Source organism: Panulirus ornatus, chromosome 48 (assembly GCF_036320965.1).
Source record: "Panulirus ornatus isolate Po-2019 chromosome 48, ASM3632096v1, whole genome shotgun sequence".
In the NCBI taxonomy this organism is placed as follows: Eukaryota; Metazoa; Arthropoda; class Malacostraca; order Decapoda; family Palinuridae; genus Panulirus; species Panulirus ornatus.
The window spans coordinates 21,186,452-21,199,959 of record NC_092271.1 but is presented as its reverse complement, the minus strand read 5'-3'; the positions used below and the strand labels follow the sequence as shown (position 1 = coordinate 21,199,959).

The following is a 13,508-nucleotide window of genomic DNA, read 5'->3' as shown; positions in this document are numbered from 1 at the left end:
ACGTAAGCGTTCGTGATTTCTTCCCCCTTCACCTTAGGAGCAAAGTTCGCGGTAGATGACGCACGCGATCCCACCAAAGTCTGACTGCCATCGAACATGATTCAGCCGAACTGAACATGGATGCCTCGCGTCCGGGAAGGTACGAAAGGAGCAGTCAAATTTTCTAACCTTTCCCCGCTTCGGAGTAAGAGAGGCGTGGGAGGCTTCGTACATTTTTGTTACCTTATTATTTCATCATCTTCCTCCTGCCGGCAGTTGAGCCGGAGGGAGAGGTGGGTGGGAAAATGCATTGTGCCTTGCTATCATTTTCTACCACAATTTTCATTGGCAGATAACCTCTTTATGGATCATTAGGGCTCGTGTTATCTATGTATTCCATACATTCCTCAGTGTACCCATGAGAGAAGAACCATCAAGTACTGCGGGAACCCCATTAGTATTATCGACCGTATATCAGCTTAACATATTATCGTGGTACATGAGACGTCAGAAGGACGCAAGAGACATATCGATCGGTCGCTGACGTCAGAATGACATCATCGAGACAAACAGTGACGTCAGATACAGGTAACCGTTAGCAAGGCTTGCGAAACGAAAGTCTACGACAAGTCACTTCATAAACTATGATCAATATGTAGTCCAAAACGTACCAGGGACACACACACACACACACACACACACACACACACACACACACACACGTGCACTATATATATATATATATATATATATATATATATATATATATATATATATATATATATATGATGATACAGCGCTGGTGGCTGATTCATGTGAGAAACTGCAGAAGCTGGTGACTGAGTTTGGTAAAGTGTGTGAAAGAAGAAAGTTAAGAGTAAATGTGAATAAGAGCAAGGTTATTAGGTACAGTAGGGTTGAGGGTCAAGTCAATTGGGAGGTGAGTTTGAATGGAGAAAAACTGGAGGAAGTGAAGTGTTTTAGATATCTGGGAGTGGATCTGGCAGCGGATGGAACCATGGAAGCGGAAGTGGATCATAGGGTGGGGGAGGGGGCGAAAATTCTGGGAGCCCTGAAGAATGTGTGGAAGTCGAGAACATTATCTCGGAAAGCAAAAATGGGTATGTTTGAAGGAAGTGGTTCCAACAATGTTGTATGGTTGCGAGGCGTGGCTATGGATAGAGTTGTGCGCAGGAGGATGGATGTCCTGGAAATGAGATGTTTGAGGACAATGTGTGGTGTGAGGTGGTTTGATCGAGTAAGTAACGTAAGGGTAAGAGAGATGTGTGGAAATAAAAAGAGCGTGGTTGAGAGAGCAGAAGAGGGTGTTTTGAAATGGTTTGGGCACATGGAGAGAATGAGTGAGGAGAGATTGACCAAGAGGATATATGTGTCGGAGGTGGAGGGAACGAGGAGAAGAGGGAGACCAAATTGGAGGTGGAAAGATGGAGTGAAAAAGATTTTGTGTGATCGGGGCCTGAACATGCAGGAGGGTGAAAGGAGGGCAAGGAATAGAGTGAATTGGAGCGATGTGGTATACCGGGGTTGACGTGCTGTCAGTGGATTGAATCGGGGCATGTGAAGCGTCTGGGGTAAACCATGGAAAGCTGTGTAGGTATGTATATTTGCGTGTGTGGACGTATGTATATACATGTGTATGGGGGTGGGCTGGGCCATTTCTTTCTTCTGTTTCCTTGCGCTACCTCGCAAATGCGGGAGACAGCGACAAAGCAAAAAAAAAAAAAAAAAAAAAAAAAAAAAAAAAAAAAAAATATATATATATATATATATATATATATACATATGGGGACATGGAAAAAAATCGACCCACATATTTGCTGTGTGTCATAGATGGCTCACTCCCTTCCCCCCACACCCTCACGAAGACACTCATCTTCTCCCCACACACTCACAGGAGCGCCCCATCTCGCACCCTCCGTCTCCATCCATCACATTCGCAACAGAACGTGTCACAAGCTCCGGGATTCTCTTTTCAGCTCCTCCCACACTTCCCGGGGCGTTTATCTTCTTCCATCCATCATTTCCCAGTTTATTACTTCTCAGAATAAGAAAGAGAGAGGAGAGGTATAAGTGAGGGTTCTTCCTCTGTCATCTGTTCCTGATGCTACCTCGGGAAGGCGAGAGACGGCAAACAGGTAAGTAAGATGTACAGAGAGAGAGAGAGAGAGAGAGAGAGAGAGAGAGAGAGAGAGAGAGAGAGAGAGAGACGGAGTATAAATTTGCCTGCCTGTGTCTTTGTATGTCTCTGTATGAATGTGTGTGTGTGTGTGTGTGTGTGTGTGTGTGTGTTATCAATAACAGAGAGAGAGAGAGAGAGAGAGAGAGAGAGAGAGAGAGAGAGAGAGAGAGAGAGAGAGAGAGAGAGAGAGAGAGAGTCAAAGGAGTTATTGCGGAAGACGTGTACATGCAAGAGGCCACCAAAGAACTAAACTCACGTCTAGTCCTTCGTAATCAGTATAAGACAGCGAGGATGGAGTAGAGAGGGAGAGAGAGAGAAAAGAAACACAAAAAGGGGATGTGTTGTCCCCCAGGATGGGTAGCTCCATTCGTCACCCAATGAGAGATACAGAAAGAGGAACAATCGAGCCTTTCGAACAACCTATAATGGGTAGGGGGTAATGGGATAGGGTAGGGGGGAGGGGGTCGTAAGTAATCGTAAAAGAAGCCTGTCTGATTCCAGGAGCTTACAATCCTGGAAGTTGTTGATGAGATAAAACCAGCCCAAGCATTCAGCAGGGATGATGAAGATAATCAGGATGACGCAAGAGAGCGGGAAGACTAGCCCAGCTCTTTGTGTTGGGGACAAGGTCTCAATAACGGGTTTGTATTTTCTTTTTTAACTACAAGAAAATCAACAGACAATTACCTACTTCCTAATAGGGAGAACAGGAGAGGGGATGCCTACTTCCTAATAGGGAGAACAAGAGAGGGGATACCTACTTCCTAATAGGGAGAACAGGAGAGGGGATACCTACTTCCTAATAGGGAGAACAGGAGAGGGGATGCCTACTTCCTAATAGGGAGAACAAGAGAGGGGATACCTACTTCCTAATAGGGAGAACAGGAGAGGGGATACCTACTTCCTAATAGGGAGAACAAGAGAGGGGATACCTACTTCCTAATAGGAAGAACAGGAGAGGGGATACCTACTTCCTAATAGGGAGAACAAGAGAGGGGATACCTACTTCCTAATAGGGAGAACAGGAGAGGGGATACCTACTTCCTAATAGGGAGAACAGGAGAGGGGATACCTACTTCCTAACACGGAGATCAGGAAAACAAGGTCACATTTCCTGTAGAATCGTGTTAGGCAAACATCCCACACCAACATGTGACTGGACACACACACACACACACACACACACACACACACACACACACACACAGCCTGAGGAGGGATGGATGCACCATCACGGTCGCATCCCATCTTTACGTACGACAGAAGAGCAACAGGGAGCACTCGGTCGGGCCTGTGGCGCCTCCTCTGGGGATACCTGATCCCACGGTGATCCGGTTTGTTAGTGAGAGGGAATAATCGAGGATGTCGGGGAGGAATCCACGCGTCAGGGAGCAGAGAAAAGGGAGAAATCCATAGACATAAAACATTCCGTTTTTTGGAACTAACTCTCTGTGGTGGATGATGATGAGTGATGAAACATCGAAGGCAGAGAGCATTTGAAAGTTCACAAAAAAAAAAAAAAAAATACCTGATATAAAAGAGGGATTTAGACATGGGGCACAACAATAAAAAAAAAAACTTTACGTAATAACGAACATCGATGAAAAGCACACACACCACACACACACACATTATAGCCTTTGTTATTAACTGTTCACACACCATTCCTCAGCATGTGCTCATCACGGGAAGCAGAGCACACAGAATCACATGCATGGTTATGGAAATCATCTACGTAACCATTGCACGAAACAGCTGTAATGTGCAGCGCTGGGAACACCTGTTTTACTTCAACAGACAAAGGCCTTGATTCGACAGGGGAGGGCCTTACTTCTACAGATGTCGCAGCCTTGATTCACCACTGGAGGGTCGTGATTCAACATACGAGGGCCTCACTTCTACAGAGGAGGACATAGATTCAACATAGGAGGTCTTGATTCACAATAGGAAGGCTTTGATTACACATAGGAGGATCTTGATTCAACATAGGAGGACTTTGACTCAACACAGGAGGGCCGTGATTCAACACAGGAGGACCTTGATTCAACATAGGAGGATTTTGATTCAACACAGGAGGACCTTGATTCAACATAGGAGGATTTTGATTCAACATAGGAGAACCTTGATTCAACACAGGACCTTGATTCACCATAGGAGGATCTTGATTCCACATAGGAGGACATTGATTCAACACAGGAGGGCCTTGATTCAACACTGGAGGACCTTGATTCAACATAGGAGGACCTTGATTCAACACAGGAGGGCCTTGATTCAACACAGGAGGACCTTGATTCAACATAGGAGGACCTTGATTCCACACAGGAGGACCTTGATTTCAACGCAGGAAGGCCTTGATTAAACACAGGAGGACCTTGATTAAACACAGGAGGACCTTGATTCAACACAGGAGGACGTTAATTCAACATAGGAGGACCTTGATTCAACATACGACCTTAATTCATCACAGGAGGATCTTGATTCAACACAGGAAGGCCTTGATTCAACACAGGAAGGCCTTGATTCAACACAGGAGGACCTTGATTCAACACAGGAGGACCTTAATTCAATATAGGAGGACCTTGATTCAACATAGGACCTTGATTCAACACAGGGGACCTTGATTCAACACAGGAAGGCCTTGATTCAACACAGGAGGACTTTAATTCAACATAGGAGGACCTTGATATAACATAGGAGAGCATTACTTCTACAAAGGAGGAACGTATTTTACCTGTTCACCCGGCCTGCCGAGCAATCATGAAGATCCGGTATGTACACACACCCTTTCCTTTTCCTTTCCTAGATTAAGACCAAGACGTGCTGCGTACTGTCGTAACCCTGCACGCGAAGCAATACGTCACTACAGTTACGTGGACGCGTGATGCACTGGCTGCTCCAACAACACGTAATCTATAAGCCTTTCAATACAATTGCCAACTGGTGTTTTCAGTCCGCCGATCGTTTCCACAAGCGAGCGTTCTGATTGGATGACGGGGCTCAAGCGGTTACTGGCTGACATGGCCGGGTACTCGGCATGCCTTGGGCAATCACCTCCATTTGAGCGAGTGGTCGGTTTTGGGCGAGTAAGTGTGCACTGTCCCTCAAGGTCCGGACCGTGAATTCCCCAGTGGGAGGAGGAGGAGGTTAAGGGAGGCGCGAGGCAGGCTCCAGGTGTGGCCAGCAGATCAATACTAACATGTGTGCTCTCACTACCACAGCTACCAGCACACTGAGCCGCCGCCTACAACCACGCAACACTCCCTCACACCTGTCGCATCTGTGGAACACACACACACACACACACACATACAATACACACATATACACATGTGACGCAAAAGTCAGACTGAAAATATGTATCAGAGCGTGGATGAATTGGTAGGAAATAAGACCTAGAGTTCGAGGTTGCAAGTAGAGGACACAAACGTGATTTTGTCAGAGTGTAAAGTAGACAAAATTTACTAAACAGATGATGAAGAGAATACACAGTGGAGGGATTGGCCCTGTTAGTCAGTTCCACGAAAAGGGATGTCCCATTCAAAAAGTACATAATGGCAAGGTGTACAGCAGGGAAAGTTAGTATAGCAGTGACGATAACTCATTATCCTCCGAAGGATTCTAACGAGCCAGAATCAGATTCTTAACTACAACCACGACGGCCGGGGACAATCACGGTGGTACACGTCGCTGTGAGACACACACACTCCTCAGTGATGGTGAAGTTTTAAAAATATGGAAGATTTCTGTTGTGAAGACACACTGGAAGAATTCACATTCTCACGGCCATAGACATCCATGGAAGTACAAGTTGTCGGTGAGAATACACACAAAAAATATCCTATATCAGCTTGTCATTGAGCACACACTGAAGACAAGGGAGGGGGGGGAGGGGGAAAGAGGGAAGGGTGATAAGTCATCATTACTCGAACCTTATCTTTCCACAGTGGCATGGAACCTGGAAATATTCGATATGGTACGATAATTAGAATAATCATGGGATGGTTGAATTTGATTATGAGCTAAAGAGGACAAAAAAAAAAAAAAAAACGATCAGAGATGAGACAGACTGAAAGAGATTTACCGTGCAAACTAAGTTGATGTAAATTTTTTTTTGTGAAAACATAAAGTGGGAAGTGGAGTGCAATAATCTTCATACGCATCATTGTTATGGATGTAAGACGTGCGAGGAACTTAGTCATAAGCTGGAAGGTGTTTTCGCAGTGGAAGATATCAAAGCTCCAATACCAGTGACATGGGTTAGGGGTGAGGAGGTCTTGAGCGGAGGTCTTGAGCGGAGGTCTTGAGAAGTATTGAAATAAGTCGAAACGACGTACTATATACACTACCAATAACCCTTGATCTATAAATGTCTCATAATCCTGTTGAAATTTCTCCATTATATTCTGAAGATATGTGAAGATACAATTGACATGTAACCTGAAATACTATTCAGTATGACACTGGTGAGGGATATAATGCAAGGGAAAGGTAGACGGCAAATGTCGCGCTTAGCTTAAGAGAAAGAAAAGGGTTTTGGAAAAGTGCGCTGATCTACAGACCAGTCTCTTAAATGAAAGTAGCATGCAAGACACTGAGAAAGGTAATCAGAAAGAAAAGGGATGAAGCATGGCAAGGGAGAAGCTAACTTAAAAGTGTGATAACATGGATGGGTTCAGGGAAAGGTCATTCGTGACAAACCTCATACTTTCATGAGACGGTGAGTTCCGTTTATACAAGAGAGATCAACGGATGCATTGAGAGTTCGCAGACTCCTAAGAAAGCATTTGATCTTATGGCACATGAGCTGGATCTTTTCACAGGCATAAAGGGGAGACTCCCTCCATAAAGAAAAATTACCTTCGTGGAAAGAAACAAAAGAACCCACGTCAGAGGAGCGTTCCTGAAAGGACTCGAGAGGTCGCTAATGGCGTTCCGCAAGGTTGCATCGTGTGACCGCCGCTTTTCCTGATCTGTGTAACCGACTCTCCGAAAGGATTTGAACCCCAAATGTGTCATAACGTTTGCGGATGATGCCAAAGGTGACGTGGGAAGCCAAGAGTGATGAGGTTCACGTTACTGGACGAAGGGACCTTCAAAAACCTCTTAAAAGTGACGTAGTGAAATAAGGCCTCAGTAAGACTATCTTCTAGCTGAAAAAACTTACTAAGAATACTGTGCTTAGGGTGGGAGGAGTGGCCAGTGTACTTGTCGGTTGAGATCTACTTTATGCACAGGAGACAAACTGTTTGCTAGGTAATATTAGCATTCCTGTACATGGATGAATGAGAAAATGTTCAACAAACTAATTAGAATGGATAGAAGGCTAAGTTTGGTTGGTTGCCGCACTTCAAAAGGCACGAAAAACATAATAGAAAAAGTCCATAGTGGGGCAACAAAAAATTGGTACCGGAGTCAAGATAGTCGAGTAAAGAGTAATAAGTCAGAGGGCCATAAATCTGACCATTGTGAAGGAGAGAAGAGTAAGGATAACTTGATCAAAACCTTTCCTTTGAGTTTCTTCACCAGTTTGACGGTGTCGACAGCACGTAGGCCATAACATGACACTTGTCAGAAAAGAAGTAAAGTGCTTTTTTTTGTAGTAACGCATGAATTAAGAATGAGCCAAATGGTTAAACTGTACATGATGATCGTCAATAAAAAAAAAGAAAGTTTTAAATCTGTATGATTAAAAGAAAGTTGAAGAGTTGGAGCCTCACGAGCGTAGGACTCCTTCTCCCCGTACTGTACAAACAGGATTCATACACACACACACACACACACACACACACACACACACACACACACACACACACAAACACACACACACACACACACACAAACACACACAGGAATACAAATTAAGAGCTTAGGTCTCTCTGACTGTGCAGAGAGGCCATATGTTCTTTGGCATTTACCCACCTTTAACAAGGTGTCATTCAACACGCTGTATAACGTTTCCGAACGCGTACAGACCACCGCCCTTACATACACGACACGAACTACTTCCGTTGAAAGTTCACACAGGGTGTGTGTGGTCATGGTGTATGTTTACCAAACGGTAATACACTGTTTTATATCTACATATTGTACATTAATGTCTTGAGCATTTCAAACCTAAAAGCTACATATACGTGTATACCAGTGTATGAGCGCATATACGTGCACACACACACACAACACACACACACACACACACACCACCTATACCACACGTCGGACGGGTCTCGTGTTCCGTACGCACGACCACTCTGCATATTCATAAAGATGCAAAACATATGTAAAATCTGAAATAGTCATGAATCTATAAATACATCTATTAACCGGTACACAGAACAGAGGCGGGTTGACACCGGTCTAAAATTGGCTTCCTGTGTTGATAGCTTTAACTAGTCCAGTGCAGAGCGTCATTTAATGGACGTGATGTGTTTGAGCGCCAGTATACCAGGAGAAGGAAACGAGGGAGGAAAAAAAGAAAAATTATCTGGTCTACCTAATGGGATAGCGATGTTGTAGTGTATCAGCCACAAGAGAGAGAGTGTGAGTGAGTCAACCTACCACAATGATCTGTACGCCAAGAGGCCAGGGCTAGCGCGTCGCGCTCACCGCAGCAGAGGGAGAAAAGTAGTGTAAAAAGTAACGATAGTCTCCAAGTCTGACGTTAAGTCCAAGATGACGTGAAGGTAAACAGTGTGCTAGCATGACTTCGTTCTAAACCGCGTGAGGTGTTTATTAACAACAGTCACCCCGTTGTAATAACCGACATACAACAATAACAGAACACATGGCTTCATATCTAATCGACGCAGGATGGCCTACCCTCGGCAGAATGGAGAGGTCGAGCCAGCCTTCCAATATTTCATAGTGCTGGGGGGGTGTGAGGCCCACACAACCAACACGAGATGTAACATCTCAATCAGGACATCGGGTTCCTAGGTCCCCCAGCACCCAGCCTGGCGCAAGTTACGTGCGATCACCTCCCTCCATCACGACGCCATCACCGGAAACACAGATGGGACGTCAGGGACCATATAGAAAGAGAGAGAGAGAGAGAGAGAGAGAGAGAGAGAGGCTTGCGAGCTATCTGGGAACAGCGCCTCTCCGCTGATAATCTTAGTTGAGGTCTGGCGCGTGTGGAAGGCTCCGGGAGGTTCGTTCGTTCAGCTAGGATTCTTAAAGCGTTATTACCCGTGCAAATGACTGGGTCGGGGGTTGACGAGTGAGGAGCGCCTGCGATTAAGCCATAAACATTCAACATCATGATGCTATATAAGACTCATGACTTAGTGACGTGTAATCTCATGACTTATGTTCTCTAATTGTTTCCAAGAATTTGCTAGTGTCTGAATGATTCATTGTTATTGTCAATCAGCAATTCCTTGCGATTATGATATCCAAAATATGATCCAAATTTAATCATATGTTAACCCAGTTTTAGATATAACTTAGAATATAATCCAAATTTAATCATATGGTAACCCAGTTTTAGATATAACTTAAAATATAATCCAAATTTAATCATATGGTAACCCAGTTTTAGATATAACTTAAAAATGCTCTGATGTTCAGTTCTCAATAGAAAATCTATCTATCATACAGAAAAAAAAAATTATTCCAATTCCATCATTACGTGATAAAAAAAAACCCTGTGTTCGTGTTGACAAGATTAAGGAAAACCACTCACTCGCTAGGCTCTACAGAGCTCTTGAAGGCCCTTCTAGGAAAAAATCAACCAAAATGACCAAATCTTAATGGCTACCACAACGTCATATAGAATAACTGTTTCGTTCTTACGTTCCCTGGGTTGAGGGGGTGTCACCAGCAACACGAGTCACTCTGGCTGTGAGTATATCATGGAAGCTCTCAAAGACACCAGAAAAACTGGCCCCTACATTGTGTGTGTGTATATATATGGAAAGCTGTGTAGGTATGTATATTTGCGTGTGTGGACGTATGTATATACATGTGTATGGGGGGGGTGGGCCATTTCTTTCGTCTGTTTCCTTGCGCTACCTCGCAAACGCGGGAGACAGCGACAAAGTATAATAAATAATAAAAAAAAATATACATATATATATATATATATTTTTTTTTTTTTGCTTTGTCGCTGTCTCCCGCGTTTGCGAGGTAGCGCAAGGAAACAGACGAAAGAAATGGCCCAACCCACCCCCATACACATGTATATACATACGTCCACACACGCAAATATACATACCTACACAGTTTTCCATGGTTCACCCCAGACGCTTCACATGCCCTGATTCAATACACGAGTCTCGTGCTAGTCTTGTCACCGGTCATAGTCCGTTTAAGGCCTTCGTAATCGAATAGTCCGAATGATCTCATGAGCAAATACTACAGCTGCTAAAACCCGGTATATTGTGTATCCGTGACCGTGGGGAAGATCCCTTTTTGATATAAGACATCGAAGGGTCAAGAGACAAGATATAGTTGTTGGTTATTTGGCCTCAAGGCAGCCTACAGAACGCCAGATTGTCAATATGGCCGGTTTAAGGTTGAGATATACCAGAAAAACAACTTTGTGTGTTTAAAATAGTTCGAAGACCTCAAACGATCTCATTGGACATTTGGCCATTAAACCAGGAACTGAGGTCTGCCTGCGCCCGGTACGTGGGTTCACCGCTGCCGTAACGCAGCTGCCGGCCGCAAGAAGCTGGCTCCCTCCACACTGATAGGTGCAAAACAAGGCTACGCTTTTCTGTTTTCCAGCTGGGCTCAAAAATTATGGTCGGACTCGTAGCTGCAAATATAAACCAACCTTTTTTTTCTCTCTCTCAGTCGTTTTATAAATATGCTAATATAACCACAGAGATATTTTTCAAAATATTTCACACTAGATTTTCCGTTTCCAAGTCATATTCCTTTGGCTTAAAATGTAAAACTATGTTTGAACAACAAACATTTCTCTTAGGTATTGAGTTAATGCTGTGTGTTTGAGGATATACGTTCCTGCAAAAGCCTATTATAGTTTCAATGGAATCGAAATAGAGCCAGAATCATACGAACAGTAAAACATCTTCGATTCCAAAAATGTCTAGAATCTTCAAACACTGCAGTTAAACATATGTCACTGTTTACCTTGTATCATAAATTTCTGATCGATTTTTCTCGACAGGCAAATTCCATAAAAAAAAAAAAGTGTTGATCGGAAATTTCGTACAAGTGTACGTACGTATGTCAGTGGCTGAGGAAACAAACATTACAGTAATGACCCACACGTTTATAACAACACATTAGTCGCTGATTCTTCACCGGGAGTCATCAACTCACAGAACATTCTGGTATGATACACAAAGGTCATCATCTGGTATGATACACAAAGGTCATCATCTTAGGTAACATCACAAACAACCCTTCAAAGTTGGTCACCCTGCGACCTCGCTTTCGGGGAACAGACGTCAGATTATCATCCAACATCCGCTGACTCCACATATTATCCTGCTAGACGTCAGGACTGTAATATATATGTTGATCAGAGGTTTTTTTCACTCAAAAAAAAAAAAAAGATAAAGGAAGATACTTAAAATTATGATAGTTCGATGCACACAACGAGGAAGATAAAACCCCAATATGACGAGCCTTAGATAATCAACAACGAGGAAGATAAAACCCGATATGACGAGCCTTAGATAATGTCATGACTTAACGAAGCCACACACACATTCCCGGAGACGTGTTGGAAACACGAGACTTCGTCACCTGCAACACTTCTGAGAGCTGTTGCCCTGAGGGGATCCTGGCTCAAGCGATGTTGATGGACACGGAGAACTCTATGGCCACGACACTAAATGATCCCCTTGCTGTAGTATACCCAAGAATTTGCTATATGCTCTGAGGTATATCCAGTATACCTGGCGCCACAAAGGACCAGGGTTATCAATGACAGAATAACACCAAGTATTCCACTTGCACATTTCGTCCCGCCTCGTGATCTCACGTCCGTGAGTGCTGACACAAGATAAATCTTCAACTGTCGACACAGAGTCGTCTGCCATGCACTGTTTATGTTTTACTGTTCATACGTTGTGAGTTCTATTTCACCTGTTATGTGAATACTAAGAATCACTGTTGTGTGTATGTGTGTGTGTCTATCCCAAATGCACAACAAACAGCATGTGTTTCAAAACTACAGCTTCGTAAAAAAAAACTGTATTCACAATATCTTCTTTATTGTGGCTTAAAATACAAGAGGTATATGTAAGCGTTTGTTTTTGTGCTTCGACCAGAAAAGTAATTTTCACTTTCGTCTCTTTCCCGTTTTCTTATTATAATCAATTATCATAATAGGTCTTTACTGACATGGAAACTGGAAGAGGTAGGATTTACCTTACCTTATAAAAGCAATAACATGACAGAGTCTTCGTCTTTCCTACTTACGAAAATGGTTTTCTTTTCTACATCTGCACAGACATCCTCTGATCCGTTTTCCTTTACGTCGACGGCTCCAGTTACCGACTGAAGTCCTCACTGATGCCAAGTCTTAAACGGGGAAAACAAAAGAGAGCCAAAGAAACTAAGATTAAAGACGAATGAGACAAAAGAAAGACATTCTTTCCTCTATCTCGACTTCCCATAAAAACCTTTTAGAACCTTTTACTGGGACCAACAGAAAAGTGATTTTGAAAAAAAGAATTCGTGCGTTACATTTCACTATAACTAACTTCTCCTTATCCTCCGTACATTTAGCAGCTAAAATTTACTGAAAGTATCAACTGCTCTGTGCTGCATCACCTCCGCTCCTCCACATTTCAACCAGAAATGCCTGCGGAGTGTTGCGCGTCCTTCGTGCAGACAGCCAACGTTCTTCGAAAGTTGGAGACATAACAAGAACATAAGCCGGTCGCGTGTTGGAAAAAAAAAAAATATATATATATATATATATATATATATATATATATATATATATATATATATATATATAAATATATAAGTACTTTTATGGTAACTGGTTAGCGGATGAATGGCACAAGTTCGACGGCGAAACTAGGAATGCTGACGGTATGCTAAAGTTTATGTAAAAAAAAAAAAAAAAGTTGTAAGGTAGTAAAGTTTTAAAATAGGGTCTTTCGTGCGTAAAACTCCCTCCTCTTCGTATCGTACAAAGAAGTAATTACGTACAACTTAGCACCACCCCCCCGCATCTCGTCCGGAGGTACGAGCTGGTACAAAAGGGGCACAAGGAAAAAAAAATAATAAAATAACCCTTTATCCCCCAACTATTGTGAACATCATGAACAATTACCCCATCCTCCACCTTTGTGTTTTGGTGAAGACTGTCTGATTAACAGCCCCTTCCTCCTTTTTTTATAAT

At 43.2% G+C, this 13,508-nt stretch overlaps 1 protein-coding gene across 10 annotated transcripts in view; it reads right to left on the bottom strand.

Annotated features, from left to right (window-relative positions):
* IA-2 (tyrosine phosphatase IA-2) overlaps positions 1 to 13,508 on the bottom strand; it is a 351,905-nt gene that overhangs the window by 327,566 nt on the left and 10,831 nt on the right. Inside the window, exon 1 of one of the 10 annotated variants that reach the window (XM_071690108.1) lies at positions 4,911 to 5,379. The exons of 8 other annotated variants lie outside the window; for them this stretch is intronic. The gene's annotated coding sequence lies outside the window, so the exon portion shown is untranslated. Of the gene's footprint in view, positions 1 to 4,910; positions 5,380 to 13,508 lie in introns of those variants that run through there. One more of the 10 variants, XM_071690102.1, reaches the window with a different exon arrangement.